General features: G+C 57.2%; 39 non-coding genes and 1 pseudogene across 39 annotated transcripts; all 40 read right to left on the bottom strand.

Moving 5' to 3' along the window:
* Nucleotides 1-283: 283 nt before the first annotated feature.
* Nucleotides 284-402, bottom strand: LOC149851134 (5S ribosomal RNA). Its single transcript, XR_016425825.1, has one exon. It is a non-coding gene; the product is annotated as a 5S ribosomal RNA (ribosomal RNA).
* Nucleotides 403-825: 423 nt separating this feature from the next.
* Nucleotides 826-944, bottom strand: LOC149851133 (5S ribosomal RNA). The gene has a single exon (XR_016435866.1). It is a non-coding gene; the product is annotated as a 5S ribosomal RNA (ribosomal RNA).
* A 422-nt stretch (nt 945-1,366) lies between these two features.
* Nucleotides 1,367-1,485, bottom strand: LOC149851132 (5S ribosomal RNA). Its single transcript, XR_016437369.1, has one exon. It is a non-coding gene; the product is annotated as a 5S ribosomal RNA (ribosomal RNA).
* A 410-nt stretch (nt 1,486-1,895) lies between these two features.
* LOC149851131 (5S ribosomal RNA) lies at nt 1,896-2,014 on the bottom strand. The gene has a single exon (XR_016435632.1). It is a non-coding gene; the product is annotated as a 5S ribosomal RNA (ribosomal RNA).
* Nucleotides 2,015-2,437: 423 nt separating this feature from the next.
* On the bottom strand, nt 2,438-2,556 carry LOC149851130 (5S ribosomal RNA). The gene has a single exon (XR_016433916.1). It is a non-coding gene; the product is annotated as a 5S ribosomal RNA (ribosomal RNA).
* A 423-nt stretch (nt 2,557-2,979) lies between these two features.
* On the bottom strand, nt 2,980-3,098 carry LOC149851129 (5S ribosomal RNA). The gene has a single exon (XR_016426800.1). It is a non-coding gene; the product is annotated as a 5S ribosomal RNA (ribosomal RNA).
* Nucleotides 3,099-3,521: 423 nt separating this feature from the next.
* Nucleotides 3,522-3,640, bottom strand: LOC149851128 (5S ribosomal RNA). Its single transcript, XR_016435621.1, has one exon. It is a non-coding gene; the product is annotated as a 5S ribosomal RNA (ribosomal RNA).
* A 423-nt stretch (nt 3,641-4,063) lies between these two features.
* Nucleotides 4,064-4,182, bottom strand: LOC149851127 (5S ribosomal RNA). Its single transcript, XR_016438288.1, has one exon. It is a non-coding gene; the product is annotated as a 5S ribosomal RNA (ribosomal RNA).
* A 414-nt stretch (nt 4,183-4,596) lies between these two features.
* Nucleotides 4,597-4,715, bottom strand: LOC149851126 (5S ribosomal RNA; annotated as a pseudogene).
* Nucleotides 4,716-5,138: 423 nt separating this feature from the next.
* Nucleotides 5,139-5,257, bottom strand: LOC149851125 (5S ribosomal RNA). The gene has a single exon (XR_016434338.1). It is a non-coding gene; the product is annotated as a 5S ribosomal RNA (ribosomal RNA).
* Nucleotides 5,258-5,648: 391 nt separating this feature from the next.
* Nucleotides 5,649-5,767, bottom strand: LOC149851124 (5S ribosomal RNA). Its single transcript, XR_016426111.1, has one exon. It is a non-coding gene; the product is annotated as a 5S ribosomal RNA (ribosomal RNA).
* Nucleotides 5,768-6,177: 410 nt separating this feature from the next.
* Nucleotides 6,178-6,296, bottom strand: LOC149851123 (5S ribosomal RNA). Its single transcript, XR_016435610.1, has one exon. It is a non-coding gene; the product is annotated as a 5S ribosomal RNA (ribosomal RNA).
* Nucleotides 6,297-6,719: 423 nt separating this feature from the next.
* LOC149851122 (5S ribosomal RNA) lies at nt 6,720-6,838 on the bottom strand. Its single transcript, XR_016438285.1, has one exon. It is a non-coding gene; the product is annotated as a 5S ribosomal RNA (ribosomal RNA).
* A 410-nt stretch (nt 6,839-7,248) lies between these two features.
* LOC149851121 (5S ribosomal RNA) lies at nt 7,249-7,367 on the bottom strand. Its single transcript, XR_016435599.1, has one exon. It is a non-coding gene; the product is annotated as a 5S ribosomal RNA (ribosomal RNA).
* A 423-nt stretch (nt 7,368-7,790) lies between these two features.
* Nucleotides 7,791-7,909, bottom strand: LOC149851120 (5S ribosomal RNA). The gene has a single exon (XR_016426796.1). It is a non-coding gene; the product is annotated as a 5S ribosomal RNA (ribosomal RNA).
* Nucleotides 7,910-8,332: 423 nt separating this feature from the next.
* On the bottom strand, nt 8,333-8,451 carry LOC149851119 (5S ribosomal RNA). Its single transcript, XR_016425823.1, has one exon. It is a non-coding gene; the product is annotated as a 5S ribosomal RNA (ribosomal RNA).
* A 423-nt stretch (nt 8,452-8,874) lies between these two features.
* LOC149851118 (5S ribosomal RNA) lies at nt 8,875-8,993 on the bottom strand. Its single transcript, XR_016435855.1, has one exon. It is a non-coding gene; the product is annotated as a 5S ribosomal RNA (ribosomal RNA).
* Nucleotides 8,994-9,415: 422 nt separating this feature from the next.
* On the bottom strand, nt 9,416-9,534 carry LOC149851117 (5S ribosomal RNA). Its single transcript, XR_016437248.1, has one exon. It is a non-coding gene; the product is annotated as a 5S ribosomal RNA (ribosomal RNA).
* A 410-nt stretch (nt 9,535-9,944) lies between these two features.
* On the bottom strand, nt 9,945-10,063 carry LOC149851116 (5S ribosomal RNA). Its single transcript, XR_016435588.1, has one exon. It is a non-coding gene; the product is annotated as a 5S ribosomal RNA (ribosomal RNA).
* Nucleotides 10,064-10,486: 423 nt separating this feature from the next.
* LOC149851115 (5S ribosomal RNA) lies at nt 10,487-10,605 on the bottom strand. Its single transcript, XR_016433913.1, has one exon. It is a non-coding gene; the product is annotated as a 5S ribosomal RNA (ribosomal RNA).
* Nucleotides 10,606-11,028: 423 nt separating this feature from the next.
* On the bottom strand, nt 11,029-11,147 carry LOC149851114 (5S ribosomal RNA). Its single transcript, XR_016426790.1, has one exon. It is a non-coding gene; the product is annotated as a 5S ribosomal RNA (ribosomal RNA).
* Nucleotides 11,148-11,570: 423 nt separating this feature from the next.
* Nucleotides 11,571-11,689, bottom strand: LOC149851113 (5S ribosomal RNA). Its single transcript, XR_016433965.1, has one exon. It is a non-coding gene; the product is annotated as a 5S ribosomal RNA (ribosomal RNA).
* Nucleotides 11,690-12,112: 423 nt separating this feature from the next.
* LOC149851112 (5S ribosomal RNA) lies at nt 12,113-12,231 on the bottom strand. Its single transcript, XR_016435844.1, has one exon. It is a non-coding gene; the product is annotated as a 5S ribosomal RNA (ribosomal RNA).
* Nucleotides 12,232-12,653: 422 nt separating this feature from the next.
* Nucleotides 12,654-12,772, bottom strand: LOC149851111 (5S ribosomal RNA). The gene has a single exon (XR_016437126.1). It is a non-coding gene; the product is annotated as a 5S ribosomal RNA (ribosomal RNA).
* A 410-nt stretch (nt 12,773-13,182) lies between these two features.
* Nucleotides 13,183-13,301, bottom strand: LOC149851110 (5S ribosomal RNA). Its single transcript, XR_016435566.1, has one exon. It is a non-coding gene; the product is annotated as a 5S ribosomal RNA (ribosomal RNA).
* Nucleotides 13,302-13,724: 423 nt separating this feature from the next.
* LOC149851109 (5S ribosomal RNA) lies at nt 13,725-13,843 on the bottom strand. Its single transcript, XR_016433912.1, has one exon. It is a non-coding gene; the product is annotated as a 5S ribosomal RNA (ribosomal RNA).
* A 423-nt stretch (nt 13,844-14,266) lies between these two features.
* Nucleotides 14,267-14,385, bottom strand: LOC149851108 (5S ribosomal RNA). The gene has a single exon (XR_016426788.1). It is a non-coding gene; the product is annotated as a 5S ribosomal RNA (ribosomal RNA).
* Nucleotides 14,386-14,807: 422 nt separating this feature from the next.
* On the bottom strand, nt 14,808-14,926 carry LOC149851107 (5S ribosomal RNA). Its single transcript, XR_016425822.1, has one exon. It is a non-coding gene; the product is annotated as a 5S ribosomal RNA (ribosomal RNA).
* A 423-nt stretch (nt 14,927-15,349) lies between these two features.
* Nucleotides 15,350-15,468, bottom strand: LOC149851106 (5S ribosomal RNA). The gene has a single exon (XR_016435833.1). It is a non-coding gene; the product is annotated as a 5S ribosomal RNA (ribosomal RNA).
* A 422-nt stretch (nt 15,469-15,890) lies between these two features.
* Nucleotides 15,891-16,009, bottom strand: LOC149851105 (5S ribosomal RNA). The gene has a single exon (XR_016437031.1). It is a non-coding gene; the product is annotated as a 5S ribosomal RNA (ribosomal RNA).
* A 410-nt stretch (nt 16,010-16,419) lies between these two features.
* Nucleotides 16,420-16,538, bottom strand: LOC149851104 (5S ribosomal RNA). Its single transcript, XR_016435555.1, has one exon. It is a non-coding gene; the product is annotated as a 5S ribosomal RNA (ribosomal RNA).
* A 423-nt stretch (nt 16,539-16,961) lies between these two features.
* LOC149851103 (5S ribosomal RNA) lies at nt 16,962-17,080 on the bottom strand. Its single transcript, XR_016433910.1, has one exon. It is a non-coding gene; the product is annotated as a 5S ribosomal RNA (ribosomal RNA).
* Nucleotides 17,081-17,503: 423 nt separating this feature from the next.
* Nucleotides 17,504-17,622, bottom strand: LOC149851102 (5S ribosomal RNA). Its single transcript, XR_016433905.1, has one exon. It is a non-coding gene; the product is annotated as a 5S ribosomal RNA (ribosomal RNA).
* A 423-nt stretch (nt 17,623-18,045) lies between these two features.
* On the bottom strand, nt 18,046-18,164 carry LOC149851101 (5S ribosomal RNA). The gene has a single exon (XR_016426787.1). It is a non-coding gene; the product is annotated as a 5S ribosomal RNA (ribosomal RNA).
* A 423-nt stretch (nt 18,165-18,587) lies between these two features.
* On the bottom strand, nt 18,588-18,706 carry LOC149851100 (5S ribosomal RNA). Its single transcript, XR_016425820.1, has one exon. It is a non-coding gene; the product is annotated as a 5S ribosomal RNA (ribosomal RNA).
* A 423-nt stretch (nt 18,707-19,129) lies between these two features.
* LOC149851099 (5S ribosomal RNA) lies at nt 19,130-19,248 on the bottom strand. The gene has a single exon (XR_016435824.1). It is a non-coding gene; the product is annotated as a 5S ribosomal RNA (ribosomal RNA).
* A 422-nt stretch (nt 19,249-19,670) lies between these two features.
* LOC149851098 (5S ribosomal RNA) lies at nt 19,671-19,789 on the bottom strand. The gene has a single exon (XR_016436910.1). It is a non-coding gene; the product is annotated as a 5S ribosomal RNA (ribosomal RNA).
* Nucleotides 19,790-20,199: 410 nt separating this feature from the next.
* Nucleotides 20,200-20,318, bottom strand: LOC149851097 (5S ribosomal RNA). Its single transcript, XR_016435543.1, has one exon. It is a non-coding gene; the product is annotated as a 5S ribosomal RNA (ribosomal RNA).
* Nucleotides 20,319-20,741: 423 nt separating this feature from the next.
* LOC149851096 (5S ribosomal RNA) lies at nt 20,742-20,860 on the bottom strand. Its single transcript, XR_016433904.1, has one exon. It is a non-coding gene; the product is annotated as a 5S ribosomal RNA (ribosomal RNA).
* A 423-nt stretch (nt 20,861-21,283) lies between these two features.
* Nucleotides 21,284-21,402, bottom strand: LOC149851095 (5S ribosomal RNA). Its single transcript, XR_016426785.1, has one exon. It is a non-coding gene; the product is annotated as a 5S ribosomal RNA (ribosomal RNA).
* Nucleotides 21,403-21,540: the final 138 nt, after the last annotated feature.

Below are 21,540 nucleotides of genomic sequence, written 5' to 3'. Positions count from 1 at the left end.
ACCGACTTCGTCTGTTCGCAACGTCGTAGCCAGCGGAACGAGCTTTCCGTGGCCACAAAAATCGCCGAATTCCGACATCGGCGTGCCAAGTTACGGTCCGGCGAGCCGGAACTGCTGCTTTTGTCGCACGCCGCGGCTCGTGTCGGGTGTCGGCGCTGCGGCGCGCAAGGCGAGGGTGAAAGGGAAGCAGAAGACCTCGATGGATCAGATACGGTGTGTTGCGGGAAGTGAAAAGAAGGTCGGAGGTTGGTGCCGACGACAAAAAAGCGCCGAAGGCAAAAAGAGAGTGCAACACGAGGACTTCCCAGGAGGTCACCCATCCCAGTACTACTCTCGCCCAAGCACGCTTAACTTCGGAGTTCTGATGGGATCCGGTTCTTTAGAACTGGTATGATCACACCCGTTACATGTTGCGCGAAAAAATGCTCTTATGCCTCACGCGGGAGCCGTGGGGGCCGCAACGCACGAACCGACTAGCCGTCATAGAAACGACCCCGAAAAACGACCGAAACGAGCTTAAACGGCATCCGAAACGGTCCCGAACCGACTTTGTCTGTTCGCCACGTCGTAGCCAGCGGAACGAGCTTTCCGTGGCCACGAAAATCGCCGAATTCCGACATCGGCGTGCCAAGTTACGGTCCGGAGAGCCGAAACTGCTGCTTTTGTCGCACGCCGCGGCTCGTGTCGGGTGCCGGCGCTGCGGCGCGCAAGGCGAGGGTGAAAGGGAAGCAGAAGACCTCGATGGATCAGATACGGTGTGTTGCGGGAAGTGAAAAGAAGGTCGGAGGTTGGTGCCGACGACAAAAAAGCGCCGAAGGCAAAAAGAGAGTGCAACACGAGGACTTCCCAGGAGGTCACCCATCCTAGTACTACTCTCGCCCAAGCACGCTTAACTTCAGAGTTCTGATGGGATCCGGTGCTTTAGTGCTAGTGTGATCGCACCCGTTACATGTTGCGCGAAAAAATGCTCTTGTGCCTCACGCGGGAGCCGTGGGGGCCGCAACGCACAAACCGACTAGCCGTCATAGAAACGCCCCGAAAAACGCCCGAAACGAGCTTAAACGGCATCTGAAACGGTCCCGAACCGACTTCGTCTGTTCGTCACGTCGTAGCCAGCAGAACGTGCTTTCCGTGGCCAGGAAAATCGCCGAATTTCGACATCGGCGTGCCAAGTTACGGTCCGGCGAGCCGGAACTGCTGCGTTTGTCGCACGCCGCGGCTCGTGTCGGGTGCCGGCGCTGCGGCGCGCAAGGCGAGGGTGAAAGGAAAGCAGAAGACCTCGATGGATCAGATACGGTGTGTTGCGGGAAGTGAAAAGAAGGTCGGAGGTTGGTGCCGACGACAAAAAAGCGCCGAAGGCAAAAAGAGAGTGCAACACGAGGACTTCCCAGGAGGTCACCCATCCCAGTACTACTCTCGCCCAAGCACGCTTAACTTCGGAGTTCTGATGGGATCCGGTGCTTTAGTGCTGGTATGATCGCACACGTTACATGTTGCGCGAAAAAATGCTCTTATGCCTCACGCGGGAGCCGTGGGGGCCGCAACGCACGAACCGACTAGCCGTCATAGAAACGCCCGAAATGAGCTTAAACGGCATCTGAAACGGTCCCGAACCGACTTCGTCTGTTCGTCACGTCGTAGCCAGCGGAACGAGCTTTCCGTGGCCAGGAAAATCGCCGAATTTCGACATCGGCGTGCCAAGTTACGGTCCGGCGAGCCGGAACTGCTGCGTTTGTCGCACGCCGCGGCTCGTGTCGGGTGCCGGCGCTGCGGCGTGCAAGGCGAGGGTGAAAGGGAAGCAGAAGACCTCGATGGATCAGATACGGTGTGTTGCGGGAAGTGAAAAGAAGGTCGGAGGTTGGTGCCGACGACAAAAAAGCGCCGAAGGCAAAAAGAGAGTGCAACACGAGGACTTCCCAGGAGGTCACCCATCCCAGTACTACTCTCGCCCAAGCACGCTTAACTTCAGAGTTCTGATGGGATCCGGTGCTTTAGTGCTAGTGTGATCGCACCCGTTACATGTTGCGCGAAAAAATGCTCTTATGCCTCACGCGGGAGCCGTGGGGGCCGCAACGCACGAACCGACTAGCCGTCATAAAAACGGCCCCGAAAAACGCCCGAAATGAGCTTAAACGGCATCCGAAACGGTCCCGAACCGACTTCGTCTGTTCGCCACGTCGTAGCCAGCGGAACGAGCTTTCCGTGGCCACGAAAATCGCCGAATTCCGACATCGGTGTGCCAAGTTACAGTCCGGAGAGCCGGAACTGCTGCTTTTGTCGCACGCCGCGGCTCGTGTCGGGTGCGGGCGCTGCGGCGCGCAAGGCGAGGGTGAAAGGGAAGCAGAAGACCTTGATGGATCAGATACGGTGTGTTGCGGTAAGTGAAAAGAAGGTCGGAGGTTGGTGCCGACGACAAAAAAGCGCCGAAGGTAAATAGAGAGTGCAACACGAGGACTTCCCAGGAGGTCACCCATTCCAGTACTACTCTCGCCCAAGCACGCTTAACTTCGGAGTTCTGATGGGATCCGGTGCTTTAGTGCTGCTATGATCGCACACGTTACATGTTGCGCGAAAAAATGCTCTTATGCCTCACGCGGGAGCCGTGGGGGCCGCAACGCACGAACGGACTAGCCGTCATAGAAACGGCCCCGAAAAACGACTGAAACTAGCTTAAACGGCATCCGAAACGGTCCCGAACCGACTTCGTCTGTTCGCCACGTCGTAGCCAGCGGAACGAGCTTTCCGTGGCCACAAAAATCGCCGAATTCCGACATCGGTGTGCCAAGTTACAGTCCGGAGAGCCGGAACTGCTGCTTTTGTCGCACGCCGCGGCTCGTGTCGGGTGCGGGCGCTGCGGCGCGCAAGGCGAGGGTGAAAGGGAAGCAGAAGACCTTGATGGATCAGATACGATGTGTTGCGGTAAGTGAAAAGAAGGTCGGAGGTTGGTGCCGACGACAAAAAAGCGCCGAAGGTAAATAGAGAGTGCAACACGAGGACTTCCCAGGAGGTCACCCATTCCAGTACTACTCTCGCCCAAGCACGCTTAACTTCGGAGTTCTGATGGGATCCGGTGCTTTAGTGCTGGTATGATCGCACACGTTACATGTTGCGCGAAAAAATGCTCTTATGCCTCACGCGGGAGCCGTGGGCGCCGCAACGCACGAACCGACTAGCCGTCATAGAAACGGCCCCAAAAAATGACTGAAACTAGCTTACACGGCATCCGAAACGGTCCCGAACCGACTTCGTCTGTTCGCCACGTCGTAGCCAGCGGAACGAGCTTTCCGTGGCCACAAAAATCGCCGAATTCCGACATCGGCGTGCCAAGTTACGGTCCGGCGAGCCGGAACTGCTGCTTTTGTCGCACGCCGCGGCTCGTGTCGGGTGTCGGCGCTGCGGCGCGCAAGGCGAGGGTGAAAGGGAAGCAGAAGACCTCGATGGATCAGATACGGTGTGTTGCGGGAAGTGAAAAGAAGGTCGGAGGTTGGTGCCGACGACAAAAAAGCGCCGAAGGCAAAAAGAGAGTGCAACACGAGGACTTCCCAGGAGGTCACCCATCCCAGTACTACTCTCGCCCAAGCACGCTTAACTTCAGAGTTCTGATGGGATCCGGTGCTTTAGTGCTAGTGTGATCGCACCCGTTACATGTTGCGCGAAAAAATGCTCTTATGCCTCACGCGGGAGCCGTGGGGGCCGCAACGCACGAACCGACTAGCCGTCATAAAAACGGCCCCGAAAAACGCCCGAAATGAGCTTAAACGGCATCCGAAACGGTCCCGAACCGACTTCGTCTGTTCGTCACGTCGTAGCCAGCGGAACGTGCTTTCCGTGGGCAGGAAAATCGCCGAATTTCGACATCGGCGTGCCAAGTTACGGTCCGGCGAGCCGGAACTGCTGCGTTTGTCGCACGCCGCGGCTCGTGTCGGGTGCCGGCGCTGCGGCGCGCAAGGCGAGGGTGAAAGGGAAGCAGAAGACCTCGATGGATCAGATACGGTGTGTTGCGGGAAGTGAAAAGAAGGTCGGAGGTTGGTGCCGACGACAAAAAAGCGCCGAAGGCAAAAAGAGAGTGCAACACAAGGACTTCCCAGGAGGTCACCCATCCCAGTACTACTCTCGCTCAAGCACGCTTAACTTCAGAGTTCTGATGGGATCCGGTGCTTTAGTGCTGGTATGATCGCACCCGTTACATATTGCGCGAAAAAATGCTCTTATGCCTCACGCGGGAGCCGTGGGGGCCGCAACGCACGAACCGACTAGCCGTCATAAAAACGGCCCTGAAAACGCCCGAAACGAGCTTAAACGGCCTCTGAAACGGTCCTGAACCGACTTTGTCTGTTCGCCACGTCGTAGCCAGCGGAACGAGCTTTCCGTGGCCACGAAAATCATCGAATTTCGACATCGGCGTGCCAAGTTACGGTCCGGCGAGCCGGAACTGCTGCGTTTGTCGCACGCTGCGGCTCGTGTCGGGTGCCGGTGCGCAAGGCGAGGGTGAAAGGGAAGCAGAAGACCTCGATGGATCAGATATGGTGTGTTGCGGGAAGTGAAAAGAAGGTCAGAGGTTGGTGCCGACGACAAAAAAGCGCCAAAGGCAAAAAGAGAGTGCAACACAAGGACTTCCCAGGAGGTCACCCATCCCAGTACTACTCTCGCCCAAGCACGCTTAACTTCAGAGTTTTGATAGGATCCGGTGCTTCAGTGCTAATATGATCGCACCTGTTACATGTTGCGCGAAAAAATGCTCTTATGCCTCACGCGGGAGACGTGGGGGCCCTAACGCACGAACCGACTAGCCGTCATAGAAACAGCCCCAAAAAACGCCCGAAACGAGCTTAAACGGCCTCCGAAACGGTCCCGAACCGACTTTGTCGGTTCGCCACATTGTAGCCAGCGGAACGAGCTTTCCGTGGCCACGAAAATTGCCGAATTCCGACATCGGCGTGCCAAGTTACGGTCCGGCGAGCCGGAACTGCTGCTTTTGTCGCACGCCGCGGCTCGTGTCGGGTGCCGGTGCTGCAGTGCGCAAGGCGAGGGTGAAAGGGAAGCAGAAGACCTCGATGGATCAGATACGGTGTGTTGCGGGAAGTGAAAAGAAGGTCGGAGGTTGGTGCCGACGACAAAAAAGCGCCGAAGGCAAAAAGAGAGTGCAACACGAGGACTTCCCAGGAGGTCACCCATCCCAGTACTACTCTCGCCCAAGCACGCTTAACTTTGGAGTTCTGATGGGATCCAGTGCTTTAGTGCTGGTATGATCTCACCCGTTACATGTTGCGCGAAAAAATGCTCTTATGCCTCACGCGGGAGCCGTGGGGGCCGCAACGCATGAACCGACTAGCCGTCATAGAAACGGCCTCCGAAACAGTCCCGAACCGACTTCGTTTGTTCGCCACGTCGTAGCCAGCGAAACGAGCTTTCAGTGGCCACGAAAATCGCCGAATTCCGACATCGGCGTGCCAAGTTACGGTCTGGCGAGCCGGAACTGCTGCGTTTGTCGCACGCCGCGGCTCCTGTCGGGTGCCGGCGCTGCGGCGCGCAAGGCGAGGGTGAAAGGGAAGCAGAAGACCTCGATGGATCAGATACGGTGTGTTGCGGGAAGTGAAAAGAAGGTCGGAGGTTGGTGCCGACGACAAAAAAGCGCCGAAGGCAAAAAGAGAGTGCAACACAAGGACTTCCCAGGAGATCACCCATCCCAGTACTACTCTCGCTCAAGCACGCTTAACTTCAGAGTTCTGATGGGATCCGGTGCTTTAGTGCTGGTATGATCGCACCCGTTACATGTTGCGCGAAAAAATGCTCTTATGCCTCACGCGGGAGCCGTGGGGGCCGCAACGCACAAACCGACTAGTCATCATAGAAACGCCCGAAATGATCTTAAACGGCATCTAAAACAGTCCCGAACCGACTTCGTCTGTTCGTCACGTCGTAGCCAGCGGAACGAGCTTTCCGTGGCCAGGAAAATCGCCGAATTTCGACATCGGCGTGCCAAGTTACGGTCTGGCGAGCCGGAACTGCTGCGTTTGTCGCACGCCGCGGCTCGTGTCGGGTGCCGGCGCTGCGGCGCGCAAGGCGAGGGTGAAAGGGAAGCAGAAGACCTCGATGGATCAGATACGGTGTGTTGCGGGAAGTGAAAAGAAGGTCGGAGGTTGGTGCCGACGACAAAAAAGCGCCGAAGGCAAAAAGAGAGTGCAACACGAGGACTTCCCAGGAGGTCACCCATCCCAGTACTACTCTCGCCCAAGCACGCTTAACTTCAGAGTTCTGATGGGATCCGGTGCTTTAGTGCTAGTGTGATCGCACCCGTTACATGTTGCGCGAAAAAATGCTCTTATGCCTCACGCGGGAGCCGTGGGGGCCGCAACGCACGAACCGACTAGCCGTCATAAAAACGGCCCCGAAAAACGCCCGAAATGATTTTAAACGGCATCCGAAACGGTCCCGAACCGACTTCGTCTGTTCGTCACGTCGTAGCCAGCGGAACGTGCTTTCCGTGGGCAGGAAAATCGCCGAATTTCGACATCGGCGTGCCAAGTTACGGTCCGGCGAGCCGGAACTGCTGCGTTTGTCGCACGCCGCGGCTCGTGTCGGGTGCCGGCGCTGCGGCGCGCAAGGCGAGGGTGAAAGGGAAGCAGAAGACCTCGATGGATCAGATACGGTGTGTTGCGGGAAGTGAAAAGAAGGTCGGAGGTTGGTGCCGACGACAAAAAAGCGCCGAAGGCAAAAAGAGAGTGCAACACAAGGACTTCCCAGGAGGTCACCCATCCCAGTACTACTCTCGCTCAAGCACGCTTAACTTCAGAGTTCTGATGGGATCCGGTGCTTTAGTGCTGGTATGATCGCACCCGTTACATGTTGCGCGAAAAAATGCTCTTATGCCTCACGCGGGCGCCGTGGGGGCCGCAACGCACAAACCGACTAGCCGTCATAGAAACGCCCGAAATGAGCTTAAACGGCATCTGAAACGGTCCCGAACCGACTTCGTCTGTTCGTCACGTCGTAGCCAGCGGAACGAGCTTTCCGTGGCCAGGAAAATCGCCGAATTTCGACATCGGCGTGCCAAGTTACGGTCCGGCGAGCCGGAACTGCTGCGTTTGTCGCACGCCGCGGCTCGTGTCGGGTGCCGGCGCTGCGGCGTGCAAGGCGAGGGTGAAAGGGAAGCAGAAGACCTCGATGGATCAGATACGGTGTGTTGCGGGAAGTGAAAAGAAGGTCGGAGGTTGGTGCCGACGACAAAAAAGCGCCGAAGGCAAAAAGAGAGTGCAACACGAGGACTTCCCAGGAGGTCACCCATCCCAGTACTACTCTCGCCCAAGCACGCTTAACTTCAGAGTTCTGATGGGATCCGGTGCTTTAGTGCTAGTGTGATCGCACCCGTTACATGTTGCGCGAAAAAATGCTCTTATGCCTCACGCGGGAGCCGTGGGGGCCGCAACGCACGAACCGACTAGCCGTCATAAAAACGGCCCCGAAAAACGCCCGAAATGAGCTTAAACGGCATCCGAAACGGTCCCGAACCGACTTCGTCTGTTCGCCACGTCGTAGCCAGCGGAACGAGCTTTCCGTGGCCACGAAAATCGCCGAATTCCGACATCGGTGTGCCAAGTTACAGTCCGGAGAGCCGGAACTGCTGCTTTTGTCGCACGTCGCGGCTCGTGTCGGGTGCGGGCGCTGCGGCGCGCAAGGCGAGGGTGAAAGGGAAGCAGAAGACCTTGATGGATCAGATACGATGTGTTGCGGTAAGTGAAAAGAAGGTCGGAGGTTGGTGCCGACGACAAAAAAGCGCCGAAGGTAAATAGAGAGTGCAACACGAGGACTTCCCAGGAGGTCACCCATTCCAGTACTACTCTCGCCCAAGCACGCTTAACTTCGGAGTTCTGATGGGATCCGGTGCTTTAGTGCTGGTATGATCGCACACGTTACATGTTGCGCGAAAAAATGCTCTTATGCCTCACGCGGGAGCCGTGGGCGCCGCAACGCACGAACCGACTAGCCGTCATAGAAACGGCCCCAAAAAATGACTGAAACTAGCTTACACGGCATCCGAAACGGTCCCGAACCGACTTCGTCTGTTCGCCACGTCGTAGCCAGCGGAACGAGCTTTCCGTGGCCACAAAAATCGCCGAATTCCGACATCGGCGTGCCAAGTTACGGTCCGGCGAGCCGGAACTGCTGCTTTTGTCGCACGCCGCGGCTCGTGTCGGGTGTCGGCGCTGCGGCGCGCAAGGCGAGGGTGAAAGGGAAGCAGAAGACCTCGATGGATCAGATACGGTGTGTTGCGGGAAGTGAAAAGAAGGTCGGAGGTTGGTGCCGACGACAAAAAAGCGCCGAAGGCAAAAAGAGAGTGCAACACGAGGACTTCCCAGGAGGTCACCCATCCCAGTACTACTCTCGCCCAAGCACGCTTAACTTCGGAGTTCTGATGGGATCCGGTTCTTTAGAACTGGTATGATCACACCCGTTACATGTTGCGCGAAAAAATGCTCTTATGCCTCACGCGGGAGCCGTGGGGGCCGCAACGCACGAACCGACTAGCCGTCATAGAAACGACCCCGAAAAACGACCGAAACGAGCTTAAACGGCATCCGAAACGGTCCCGAACCGACTTTGTCTGTTCGCCACGTCGTAGCCAGCGGAACGAGCTTTCCGTGGCCACGAAAATCGCCGAATTCCGACATCGGCGTGCCAAGTTACGGTCCGGAGAGCCGAAACTGCTGCTTTTGTCGCACGCCGCGGCTCGTGTCGGGTGCCGGCGCTGCGGCGCGCAAGGCGAGGGTGAAAGGGAAGCAGAAGACCTCGATGGATCAGATACGGTGTGTTGCGGGAAGTGAAAAGAAGGTCGGAGGTTGGTGCCGACGACAAAAAAGCGCCGAAGGCAAAAAGAGAGTGCAACACGAGGACTTCCCAGGAGGTCACCCATCCTAGTACTACTCTCGCCCAAGCACGCTTAACTTCAGAGTTCTGATGGGATCCGGTGCTTTAGTGCTAGTGTGATCGCACCCGTTACATGTTGCGCGAAAAAATGCTCTTGTGCCTCACGCGGGAGCCGTGGGGGCCGCAACGCACAAACCGACTAGCCGTCATAGAAACGCCCCGAAAAACGCCCGAAACGAGCTTAAACGGCATCTGAAACGGTCCCGAACCGACTTCGTCTGTTCGTCACGTCGTAGCCAGCAGAACGTGCTTTCCGTGGCCAGGAAAATCGCCGAATTTCGACATCGGCGTGCCAAGTTACGGTCCGGCGAGCCGGAACTGCTGCGTTTGTCGCACGCCGCGGCTCGTGTCGGGTGCCGGCGCTGCGGCGCGCAAGGCGAGGGTGAAAGGAAAGCAGAAGACCTCGATGGATCAGATACGGTGTGTTGCGGGAAGTGAAAAGAAGGTCGGAGGTTGGTGCCGACGACAAAAAAGCGCCGAAGGCAAAAAGAGAGTGCAACACGAGGACTTCCCAGGAGGTCACCCATCCCAGTACTACTCTCGCCCAAGCACGCTTAACTTCGGAGTTCTGATGGGATCCGGTGCTTTAGTGCTGGTATGATCGCACACGTTACATGTTGCGCGAAAAAATGCTCTTATGCCTCACGCGGGAGCCGTGGGGGCCGCAACGCACGAACCGACTAGCCGTCATAGAAACGCCCGAAATGAGCTTAAACGGCATCTGAAACGGTCCCGAACCGACTTCGTCTGTTCGTCACGTCGTAGCCAGCGGAACGAGCTTTCCGTGGCCAGGAAAATCGCCGAATTTCGACATCGGCGTGCCAAGTTACGGTCCGGCGAGCCGGAACTGCTGCGTTTGTCGCACGCCGCGGCTCGTGTCGGGTGCCGGCGCTGCGGCGTGCAAGGCGAGGGTGAAAGGGAAGCAGAAGACCTCGATGGATCAGATACGGTGTGTTGCGGGAAGTGAAAAGAAGGTCGGAGGTTGGTGCCGACGACAAAAAAGCGCCGAAGGCAAAAAGAGAGTGCAACACGAGGACTTCCCAGGAGGTCACCCATCCCAGTACTACTCTCGCCCAAGCACGCTTAACTTCAGAGTTCTGATGGGATCCGGTGCTTTAGTGCTAGTGTGATCGCACCCGTTACATGTTGCGCGAAAAAATGCTCTTATGCCTCACGCGGGAGCCGTGGGGGCCGCAACGCACGAACCGACTAGCCGTCATAAAAACGGCCCCGAAAAACGCCCGAAATGAGCTTAAACGGCATCCGAAACGGTCCCGAACCGACTTCGTCTGTTCGCCACGTCGTAGCCAGCGGAACGAGCTTTCCGTGGCCACGAAAATCGCCGAATTCCGACATCGGTGTGCCAAGTTACAGTCCGGAGAGCCGGAACTGCTGCTTTTGTCGCACGCCGCGGCTCGTGTCGGGTGCGGGCGCTGCGGCGCGCAAGGCGAGGGTGAAAGGGAAGCAGAAGACCTTGATGGATCAGATACGGTGTGTTGCGGTAAGTGAAAAGAAGGTCGGAGGTTGGTGCCGACGACAAAAAAGCGCCGAAGGTAAATAGAGAGTGCAACACGAGGACTTCCCAGGAGGTCACCCATTCCAGTACTACTCTCGCCCAAGCACGCTTAACTTCGGAGTTCTGATGGGATCCGGTGCTTTAGTGCTGCTATGATCGCACACGTTACATGTTGCGCGAAAAAATGCTCTTATGCCTCACGCGGGAGCCGTGGGGGCCGCAACGCACGAACGGACTAGCCGTCATAGAAACGGCCCCGAAAAACGACTGAAACTAGCTTAAACGGCATCCGAAACGGTCCCGAACCGACTTCGTCTGTTCGCCACGTCGTAGCCAGCGGAACGAGCTTTCCGTGGCCACAAAAATCGCCGAATTCCGACATCGGTGTGCCAAGTTACAGTCCGGAGAGCCGGAACTGCTGCTTTTGTCGCACGCCGCGGCTCGTGTCGGGTGCGGGCGCTGCGGCGCGCAAGGCGAGGGTGAAAGGGAAGCAGAAGACCTTGATGGATCAGATACGATGTGTTGCGGTAAGTGAAAAGAAGGTCGGAGGTTGGTGCCGACGACAAAAAAGCGCCGAAGGTAAATAGAGAGTGCAACACGAGGACTTCCCAGGAGGTCACCCATTCCAGTACTACTCTCGCCCAAGCACGCTTAACTTCGGAGTTCTGATGGGATCCGGTGCTTTAGTGCTGGTATGATCGCACACGTTACATGTTGCGCGAAAAAATGCTCTTATGCCTCACGCGGGAGCCGTGGGCGCCGCAACGCACGAACCGACTAGCCGTCATAGAAACGGCCCCAAAAAATGACTGAAACTAGCTTACACGGCATCCGAAACGGTCCCGAACCGACTTCGTCTGTTCGCCACGTCGTAGCCAGCGGAACGAGCTTTCCGTGGCCACAAAAATCGCCGAATTCCGACATCGGCGTGCCAAGTTACGGTCCGGCGAGCCGGAACTGCTGCTTTTGTCGCACGCCGCGGCTCGTGTCGGGTGTCGGCGCTGCGGCGCGCAAGGCGAGGGTGAAAGGGAAGCAGAAGACCTCGATGGATCAGATACGGTGTGTTGCGGGAAGTGAAAAGAAGGTCGGAGGTTGGTGCCGACGACAAAAAAGCGCCGAAGGCAAAAAGAGAGTGCAACACGAGGACTTCCCAGGAGGTCACCCATCCCAGTACTACTCTCGCCCAAGCACGCTTAACTTCGGAGTTCTGATGGGATCCGGTTCTTTAGTACTGGTATGATCACACCCGTTACATGTTGCGCGAAAAAATGCTCTTATGCCTCACGCGGGAGCCGTGGGGGCCGCAACGCACGAACCGACTAGCCGTCATAGAAACGACCCCGAAAAACGACCGAAACGAGCTTAAACGGCATCCGAAACGGTCCCGAACCGACTTTGTCTGTTCGCCACGTCGTAGCCAGCGGAACGAGCTTTCCGTGGCCACGAAAATCGCCGAATTCCGACATCGGCGTGCCAAGTTACGGTCCGGAGAGCCGGAACTGCTGCTTTTGTCGCACGCCGCGGCTCGTGTCGGGTGCCGGCGCTGCGGCGCGCAAGGCGAGGGTGAAAGGGAAGCAGAAGACCTCGATGGATCAGATACGGTGTGTTGCGGGAAGTGAAAAGAAGGTCGGAGGTTGGTGCCGACGACAAAAAAGCGCCGAAGGCAAAAAGAGAGTGCAACACGAGGACTTCCCAGGAGGTCACCCATCCTAGTACTACTCTCGCCCAAGCACGCTTAACTTCAGAGTTCTGATGGGATCCGGTGCTTTAGTGCTAGTGTGATCGCACCCGTTACATGTTGCGCGAAAAAATGCTCTTGTGCCTCACGCGGGAGCCGTGGGGGCCGCAACGCACAAACCGACTAGCCGTCATAGAAACGCCCCGAAAAACGCCCGAAACGAGCTTAAACGGCATCTGAAACGGTCCCGAACCGACTTCGTCTGTTCGTCACGTCGTAGCCAGCAGAACGTGCTTTCCGTGGCCAGGAAAATCGCCGAATTTCGACATCGGCGTGCCAAGTTACGGTCCGGCGAGCCGGAACTGCTGCGTTTGTCGCACGCCGCGGCTCGTGTCGGGTGCCGGCGCTGCGGCGCGCAAGGCGAGGGTGAAAGGAAAGCAGAAGACCTCGATGGATCAGATACGGTGTGTTGCGGGAAGTGAAAAGAAGGTCGGAGGTTGGTGCCGACGACAAAAAAGCGCCGAAGGCAAAAAGAGAGTGCAACACGAGGACTTCCCAGGAGGTCACCCATCCCAGTACTACTCTCGCCCAAGCACGCTTAACTTCGGAGTTCTGATGGGATCCGGTGCTTTAGTGCTGGTATGATCGCACACGTTACATGTTGCGCGAAAAAATGCTCTTATGCCTCACGCGGGAGCCGTGGGGGCCGCAACGCACGAACCGACTAGCCGTCATAGAAACGCCCGAAATGAGCTTAAACGGCATCTGAAACGGTCCCGAACCGACTTCGTCTGTTCGTCACGTCGTAGCCAGCGGAACGAGCTTTCCGTGGCCAGGAAAATCGCCGAATTTCGACATCGGCGTGCCAAGTTACGGTCCGGCGAGCCGGAACTGCTGCGTTTGTCGCACGCCGCGGCTCGTGTCGGGTGCCGGCGCTGCGGCGTGCAAGGCGAGGGTGAAAGGGAAGCAGAAGACCTCGATGGATCAGATACGGTGTGTTGCGGGAAGTGAAAAGAAGGTCGGAGGTTGGTGCCGACGACAAAAAAGCGCCGAAGGCAAAAAGAGAGTGCAACACGAGGACTTCCCAGGAGGTCACCCATCCCAGTACTACTCTCGCCCAAGCACGCTTAACTTCAGAGTTCTGATGGGATCCGGTGCTTTAGTGCTAGTGTGATCGCACCCGTTACATGTTGCGCGAAAAAATGCTCTTATGCCTCACGCGGGAGCCGTGGGGGCCGCAACGCACGAACCGACTAGCCGTCATAAAAACGGCCCCGAAAAACGCCCGAAATGAGCTTAAACGGCATCCGAAACGGTCCCGAACCGACTTTGTCTGTTCGCCACGTCGTAGCCAGCGGAACGAGCTTTCCGTGGCCACGAAAATCGCCGAATTCCGACATCGGTGTGCCAAGTTACAGTCCGGAGAGCCGGAACTGCTGCTTTTGTCGCACGCCGCGGCTCGTGTCGGGTGCGGGCGCTGCGGCGCGCAAGGCGAGGGTGAAAGGGAAGCAGAAGACCTTGATGGATCAGATACGGTGTGTTGCGGTAAGTGAAAAGAAGGTCGGAGGTTGGTGCCGACGACAAAAAAGCGCCGAAGGTAAATAGAGAGTGCAACACGAGGACTTCCCAGGAGGTCACCCATTCCAGTACTACTCTCGCCCAAGCACGCTTAACTTCGGAGTTCTGATGGGATCCGGTGCTTTAGTGCTGCTATGATCGCACACGTTACATGTTGCGCGAAAAAATGCTCTTATGCCTCACGCGGGAGCCGTGGGGGCCGCAACGCACGAACCGACTAGCCGTCATAGAAACGGCCCCGAAAAACGACTGAAACTAGCTTAAACGGCATCCGAAACGGTCCCGAACCGACTTCGTCTGTTCGCCACGTCGTAGCCAGCGGAACGAGCTTTCCGTGGCCACAAAAATCGCCGAATTCCGACATCGGTGTGCCAAGTTACAGTCCGGAGAGCCGGAACTGCTGCTTTTGTCGCACGCCGCGGCTCGTGTCGGGTGCGGGCGCTGCGGCGCGCAAGGCGAGGGTGAAAGGGAAGCAGAAGACCTTGATGGATCAGATACGATGTGTTGCGGTAAGTGAAAAGAAGGTCGGAGGTTGGTGCCGACGACAAAAAAGCGCCGAAGGTAAATAGAGAGTGCAACACGAGGACTTCCCAGGAGGTCACCCATTCCAGTACTACTCTCGCCCAAGCACGCTTAACTTCGGAGTTCTGATGGGATCCGGTGCTTTAGTGCTGGTATGATCGCACACGTTACATGTTGCGCGAAAAAATGCTCTTATGCCTCACGCGGGAGCCGTGGGCGCCGCAACGCACGAACCGACTAGCCGTCATAGAAACGGCCCCAAAAAATGACTGAAACTAGCTTACACGGCATCCGAAACGGTCCCGAACCGACTTCGTCTGTTCGCCACGTCGTAGCCAGCGGAACGAGCTTTCCGTGGCCACAAAAATCGCCGAATTCCGACATCGGCGTGCCAAGTTACGGTCCGGCGAGCCGGAACTGCTGCTTTTGTCGCACGCCGCGGCTCGTGTCGGGTGTCGGCGCTGCGGCGCGCAAGGCGAGGGTGAAAGGGAAGCAGAAGACCTCGATGGATCAGATACGGTGTGTTGCGGGAAGTGAAAAGAAGGTCGGAGGTTGGTGCCGACGACAAAAAGCGCCGAAGGCAAAAAGAGAGTGCAACACGAGGACTTCCCAGGAGGTCACCCATCCCAGTACTACTCTCGCCCAAGCACGCTTAACTTCGGAGTTCTGATGGGATCCGGTTCTTTAGAACTGGTATGATCACACCCGTTACATGTTGCGCGAAAAAATGCTCTTATGCCTCACGCGGGAGCCGTGGGGGCCGCAACGCACGAACCGACTAGCCGTCATAGAAACGACCCCGAAAAACGATCGAAACGAGCTTAAACGGCATCCGAAACGGTCCCGAACCGACTTTGTCTGTTCGCCACGTCGTAGCCAGCGGAACGAGCTTTCCGTGGCCACGAAAATCGCCGAATTCCGACATCGGCGTGCCAAGTTACGGTCCGGAGAGCCGGAACTGCTGCTTTTGTCGCACGCCGCGGCTCGTGTCGGGTGCCGGCGCTGCGGCGCGCAAGGCGAGGGTGAAAGGGAAGCAGAAGACCTCGATGGATCAGATACGGTGTGTTGCGGGAAGTGAAAAGAAGGTCGGAGGTTGGTGCCGACGACAAAAAAGCGCCGAAGGCAAAAAGAGAGTGCAACACGAGGACTTCCCAGGAGGTCACCCATCCTAGTACTACTCTCGCCCAAGCACGCTTAACTTCAGAGTTCTGATGGGATCCGGTGCTTTAGTGCTAGTGTGATCGCACCCGTTACATGTTGCGCGAAAAAATGCTCTTGTGCCTCACGCGGGAGCCGTGGGGGCCGCAACGCACAAACCGACTAGCCGTCATAGAAACGCCCCGAAAAACGCCCGAAACGAGCTTAAACGGCATCTGAAACGGTCCCGAACCGACTTCGTCTGTTCGTCACGTCGTAGCCAGCAGAACGTGCTTTCCGTGGCCAGGAAAATCGCCGAATTTCGACATCGGCGTGCCAAGTTACGGTCCGGCGAGCCGGAACTGCTGCGTTTGTCGCACGCCGCGGCTCGTGTCGGGTGCCGGCGCTGCGGCGCGCAAGGCGAGGGTGAAAGGAAAGCAGAAGACCTCGATGGATCAGATACGGTGTGTTGCGGGAAGTGAAAAGAAGGTCGGAGGTTGGTGCCGACGACAAAAAAGCGCCGAAGGCAAAAAGAGAGTGCAACACGAGGACTTCCCAGGAGGTCACCCATCCCAGTACTACTCTCGCCCAAGCACGCTTAACTTCGGAGTTCTGATGGGATCCGGTGCTTTAGTGCTGGTATGATCGCACACGTTACATGTTGCGCGAAAAAATGCTCTTATGCCTCACGCGGGAGCCGTGGGGGCCGCAACGCACGAACCGACTAGCCGTCATAGAAACGCCCGAAATGAGCTTAAACGGCATCTGAAACGGTCCCGAACCGACTTCGTCTGTTCGTCACGTCGTAGCCAGCGGAACGAGCTTTCCGTGGCCAGGAAAATCGCCGAATTTCGACATCGGCGTGCCAAGTTACGGTCCGGCGAGCCGGAACTGCTGCGTTTGTCGCACGCCGCGGCTCGTGTCGGGTGCCGGCGCTGCGGCGTGCAAGGCGAGGGTGAAAGGGAAGCAGAAGACCTCGATGGATCAGATACGGTGTGTTGCGGGAAGTGAAAAGAAGGTCGGAGGTTGGTGCCGACGACAAAAAAGCGCCGAAGGCAAAAAGAGAGTGCAACACGAGGACTTCCCAGGAGGTCACCCATCCCAGTACTACTCTCGCCCAAGCACGCTTAACTTCAGAGTTCTGATGGGATCCGGTGCTTTAGTGCTAGTGTGATCGCACCCGTTACATGTTGCGCGAAAAAATGCTCTTATGCCTCACGCGGGAGCCGTGGGGGCCGCAACGCACGAACCGACTAGCCGTCATAAAAACGGCCCCGAAAAACGCCCGAAATGAGCTTAAACGGCATCCGAAACGGTCCCGAACCGACTTCGTCTGTTCGCCACGTCGTAGCCAGCGGAACGAGCTTTCCGTGGCCACGAAAATCGCCGAATTCCGACATCGGTGTGCCAAGTTACAGTCCGGAGAGACGGAACTGCTGCTTTTGTCGCACGCCGCGGCTCGTGTCGGGTGCGGGCGCTGCGGCGCGCAAGGCGAGGGTGAAAGGGAAGCAGAAGACCTTGATGGATCAGATACGGTGTGTTGCGGTAAGTGAAAAGAAGGTCGGAGGTTGGTGCCGACGACAAAAAAGCGCCGAAGGTAAATAGAGAGTGCAACACGAGGACTTCCCAGGAGGTCACCCATTCCAGTACTACTCTCGCCCAAGCACGCTTAACTTCGGAGTTCTGATGGGATCCGGTGCTTTAGTGCTGCTATGATCGCACACGTTACATGTTGCGCGAAAAAATGCTCTTATGCCTCACGCGGGAGCCGTGGGGGCCGCAACGCACGAACGGACTAGCCGTCATAGAAACGGCCCCGAAAAACGACTGAAACTAGCTTAAACGGCATCCGAAACGGTCCCGAACCGACTTCGTCTGTTCGCCACGTCGTAGCCAGCGGAACGAGCTTTCCGTGGCCACAAAAATCGCCGAATTCCGACATCGGTGTGCCAAGTTACAGTCCGGAGAGCCGGAACTGCTGCTTTTGTCGCACGCCGCGGCTCGTGTCGGGTGCGGGCGCTGCGGCGCGCAAGGCGAGGGTGAAAGGGAAGCAGAAGACCTTGATGGATCAGATACGGTGTGTTGCGGTAAGTGAAAAGAAGGTCGGAGGTTGGTGCCGACGACAAAAAAGCGCCGAAGGTAAATAGAGAGTGCAACACGAGGACTTCCCAGGAGGTCACCCATTCCAGTACTACTCTCGCCCAAGCACGCTTAACTTCGGAGTTCTGATGGGATCCGGTGCTTTAGTGCTGCTATGATCGCACACGTTACATGTTGCGCGAAAAAATGCTCTTATGCCTCACGCGGGAGCCGTGGGGGCCGCAACGCACGAACCGACTAGCCGTCATAGAAACGGCCCCGAAAAACGACTGAAACTAGCTTAAACGGCATCCGAAACGGTCCCGAACCGACTTCGTCTGTTCGCCACGTCGTAGCCAGCGGAACGAGCTTTCCGTGGCCACGAAAATCGCCGAATTCCGACATCGGTGTGCCAAGTTACAGTCCGGAGAGCCGGAACTGCTGCTTTTGTCGCACGTCGCGGCTCGTGTCGGGTGCGGGCGCTGCGGCGCGCAAGGCGAGGGTGAAAGGGAAGCAGAAGACCTTGATGGATCAGATACGATGTGTTGCGGTAAGTGAAAAGAAGGTCGGAGGTTGGTGCCGACGACAAAAAAGCGCCGAAGGTAAATAGAGAGTGCAACACGAGGACTTCCCAGGAGGTCACCCATTCCAGTACTACTCTCGCCCAAGCACGCTTAACTTCGGAGTTCTGATGGGATCCGGTGCTTTAGTGCTGGTATGATCGCACACGTTACATGTTGCGCGAAAAAATGCTCTTATGCCTCACGCGGGAGCCGTGGGCGCCGCAACGCACGAACCGACTAGCCGTCATAGAAACGGCCCCAAAAAATGACTGAAACTAGCTTACACGGCATCCGAAACGGTCCCGAACCGACTTCGTCTGTTCGCCACGTCGTAGCCAGCGGAACGAGCTTTCCGTGGCCACAAAAATCGCCGAATTCCGACATCGGCGTGCCAAGTTACGGTCCGGCGAGCCGGAACTGCTGCTTTTGTCGCACGCCGCGGCTCGTGTCGGGTGTCGGCGCTGCGGCGCGCAAGGCGAGGGTGAAAGGGAAGCAGAAGACCTCGATGGATCAGATACGGTGTGTTGCGGGAAGTGAAAAGAAGGTCGGAGGTTGGTGCCGACGACAAAAAAGCGCCGAAGGCAAAAAGAGAGTGCAACACGAGGACTTCCCAGGAGGTCACCCATCCCAGTACTACTCTCGCCCAAGCACGCTTAACTTCGGAGTTCTGATGGGATCCGGTTCTTTAGAACTGGTATGATCACACCCGTTACATGTTGCGCGAAAAAATGCTCTTATGCCTCACGCGGGAGCCGTGGGGGCCGCAACGCACGAACCGACTAGCCGTCATAGAAACGACCCCGAAAAACGACCGAAACGAGCTTAAACGGCATCCGAAACGGTCCCGAACCGACTTTGTCTGTTCGCCACGTCGTAGCCAGCGGAACGAGCTTTCCGTGGCCACGAAAATCGCCGAATTCCGACATCGGCGTGCCAAGTTACGGTCCGGAGAGCCGGAACTGCTGCTTTTGTCGCACGCCGCGGCTCGTGTCGGGTGCCGGCGCTGCGGCGCGCAAGGCGAGGGTGAAAGGGAAGCAGAAGACCTCGATGGATCAGATACGGTGTGTTGCGGGAAGTGAAAAGAAGGTCGGAGGTTGGTGCCGACGACAAAAAAGCGCCGAAGGCAAAAAGAGAGTGCAACACGAGGACTTCCCAGGAGGTCACCCATCCTAGTACTACTCTCGCCCAAGCACGCTTAACTTCAGAGTTCTGATGGGATCCGGTGCTTTAGTGCTAGTGTGATCGCACCCGTTACATGTTGCGCGAAAAAATGCTCTTGTGCCTCACGCGGGAGCCGTGGGGGCCGCAACGCACAAACCGACTAGCCGTCATAGAAACGCCCCGAAAAACGCCCGAAACGAGCTTAAACGGCATCTGAAACGGTCCCGAACCGACTTCGTCTGTTCGTCACGTCGTAGCCAGCAGAACGTGCTTTCCGTGGCCAGGAAAATCGCCGAATTTCGACATCGGCGTGCCAAGTTACGGTCCGGCGAGCCGGAACTGCTGCGTTTGTCGCACGCCGCGGCTCGTGTCGGGTGCCGGCGCTGCGGCGCGCAAGGCGAGGGTGAAAGGAAAGCAGAAGACCTCGATGGATCAGATACGGTGTGTTGCGGGAAGTGAAAAGAAGGTCGGAGGTTGGTGCCGACGACAAAAAAGCGCCGAAGGCAAAAAGAGAGTGCAACACGAGGACTTCCCAGGAGGTCACCCATCCCAGTACTACTCTCGCCCAAGCACGCTTAACTTCGGAGTTCTGATGGGATCCGGTGCTTTAGTGCTGGTATGATCGCACACGTTACATGTTGCGCGAAAAAATGCTCTTATGCCTCACGCGGGAGCCGTGGGGGCCGCAACGCACGAACCGACTAGCCGTCATAGAAACGCCCGAAATGAGCTTAAACGGCATCTGAAACGGTCCCGAACCGACTTCGTCTGTTCGTCACGTCGTAGCCAGCGGAACGAGCTTTCCGTGGCCAGGAAAATCGCCGAATTTCGACATCGGCGTGCCAAGTTACGGTCCGGCGAGCCGGAACTGCTGCGTTTGTCGCACGCCGCGGCTCGTGTCGGGTGCCGGCGCTGCGGCGTGCAAGGCGAGGGTGAAAGGGAAGCAGAAGACCTCGATGGATCAGATACGGTGTGTTGCGGGAAGTGAAAAGAAGGTCGGAGGTTGGTGCCGACGACAAAAAAGCGCCGAAGGCAAAAAGAGAGTGCAACACGAGGACTTCCCAGGAGGTCACCCATCCCAGTACTACTCTCGCCCAAGCACGCTTAACTTCAGAGTTCTGATGGGATCCGGTGCTTTAGTGCTAGTGTGATCGCACCCGTTACATGTTGCGCGAAAAAATGCTCTTATGCCTCACGCGGGAGCCGTGGGGGCCGCAACGCACGAACCGACTAGCCGTCATAAAAACGGCCCCGAAAAACGCCCGAAATGAGCTTAAACGGCATCCGAAACGGTCCCGAACCGACTTCGTCTGTTCGCCACGTCGTAGCCAGCGGAACGAGCTTTCCGTGGCCACGAAAATCGCCGAATTCCGACATCGGTGTGCCAAGTTACAGTCCGGAGAGCCGGAACTGCTGCTTTTATCGCACGCCGCGGCTCGTGTCGGGTGCGGGCGCTGCGGCGCGCAAGGCGAGGGTGAAAGGGAAGCAGAAGACCTTGATGGATCAGATACGGTGTGTTGCGGTAAGTGAAAAGAAGGTCGGAGGTTGGTGCCGACGACAAAAAAGCGCCGAAGGTAAATAGAGAGTGCAACACGAGGACTTCCCAGGAGGTCACCCATTCCAGTACTACTCTCGCCCAAGCACGCTTAACTTCGGAGTTCTGATGGGATCCGGTGCTTTAGTGCTGCTATGATCGCACACGTTACATGTTGCGCGAAAAAATGCTCTTATGCCTCACGCGGGAGCCGTGGGGGCCGCAACGCACGAACCGACTAGCCGTCATAGAAACGGCCCCGAAAAACGACTGAAACTAGCTTAAACGGCATCCGAAACGGTCCCGAACCGACTTCGTCTGTTCGCCACGTCGTAGCCAGCGGAACGAGCTTTCCGTGGCCACAAAAATCGCCGAATTCCGACATCGGTGTGCCAAGTTACAGTCCGGAGAGCCGGAACTGCTGCTTTTGTCGCACGCCGCGGCTCGTGTCGGGTGCGGGCGCTGCGGCGCGCAAGGCGAGGGTGAAAGGGAAGCAGAAGACCTTGATGGATCAGATACGATGTGTTGCGGTAAGTGAAAAGAAGGTCGGAGGTTGGTGCCGACGACAAAAAAGCGCCGAAGGTAAATAGAGAGTGCAACACGAGGACTTCCCAGGAGGTCACCCATTCCAGTACTACTCTCGCCCAAGCACGCTTAACTTCGGAGTTCTGATGGGATCCGGTGCTTTAGTGCTGGTATGATCGCACACGTTACATGTTGCGCGAAAAAATGCTCTTATGCCTCACGCGGGAGCCGTGGGCGCCGCAACGCACGAACCGACTAGCCGTCATAGAAACGGCCCCAAAAAATGACTGAAACTAGCTTACACGGCATCCGAAACGGTCCC

Source organism: Nuphar pumila, chromosome 1 (genome assembly GCF_984573655.1).
Source record: "Nuphar pumila chromosome 1, dmNupPumi1.hap1.1, whole genome shotgun sequence".
In the NCBI taxonomy this organism is placed as follows: domain Eukaryota; kingdom Viridiplantae; phylum Streptophyta; class Magnoliopsida; order Nymphaeales; family Nymphaeaceae; genus Nuphar; species Nuphar pumila.
Note: the sequence above shows the minus strand (reverse complement) of the source record. Positions and strands in the feature narration are given on the sequence as shown.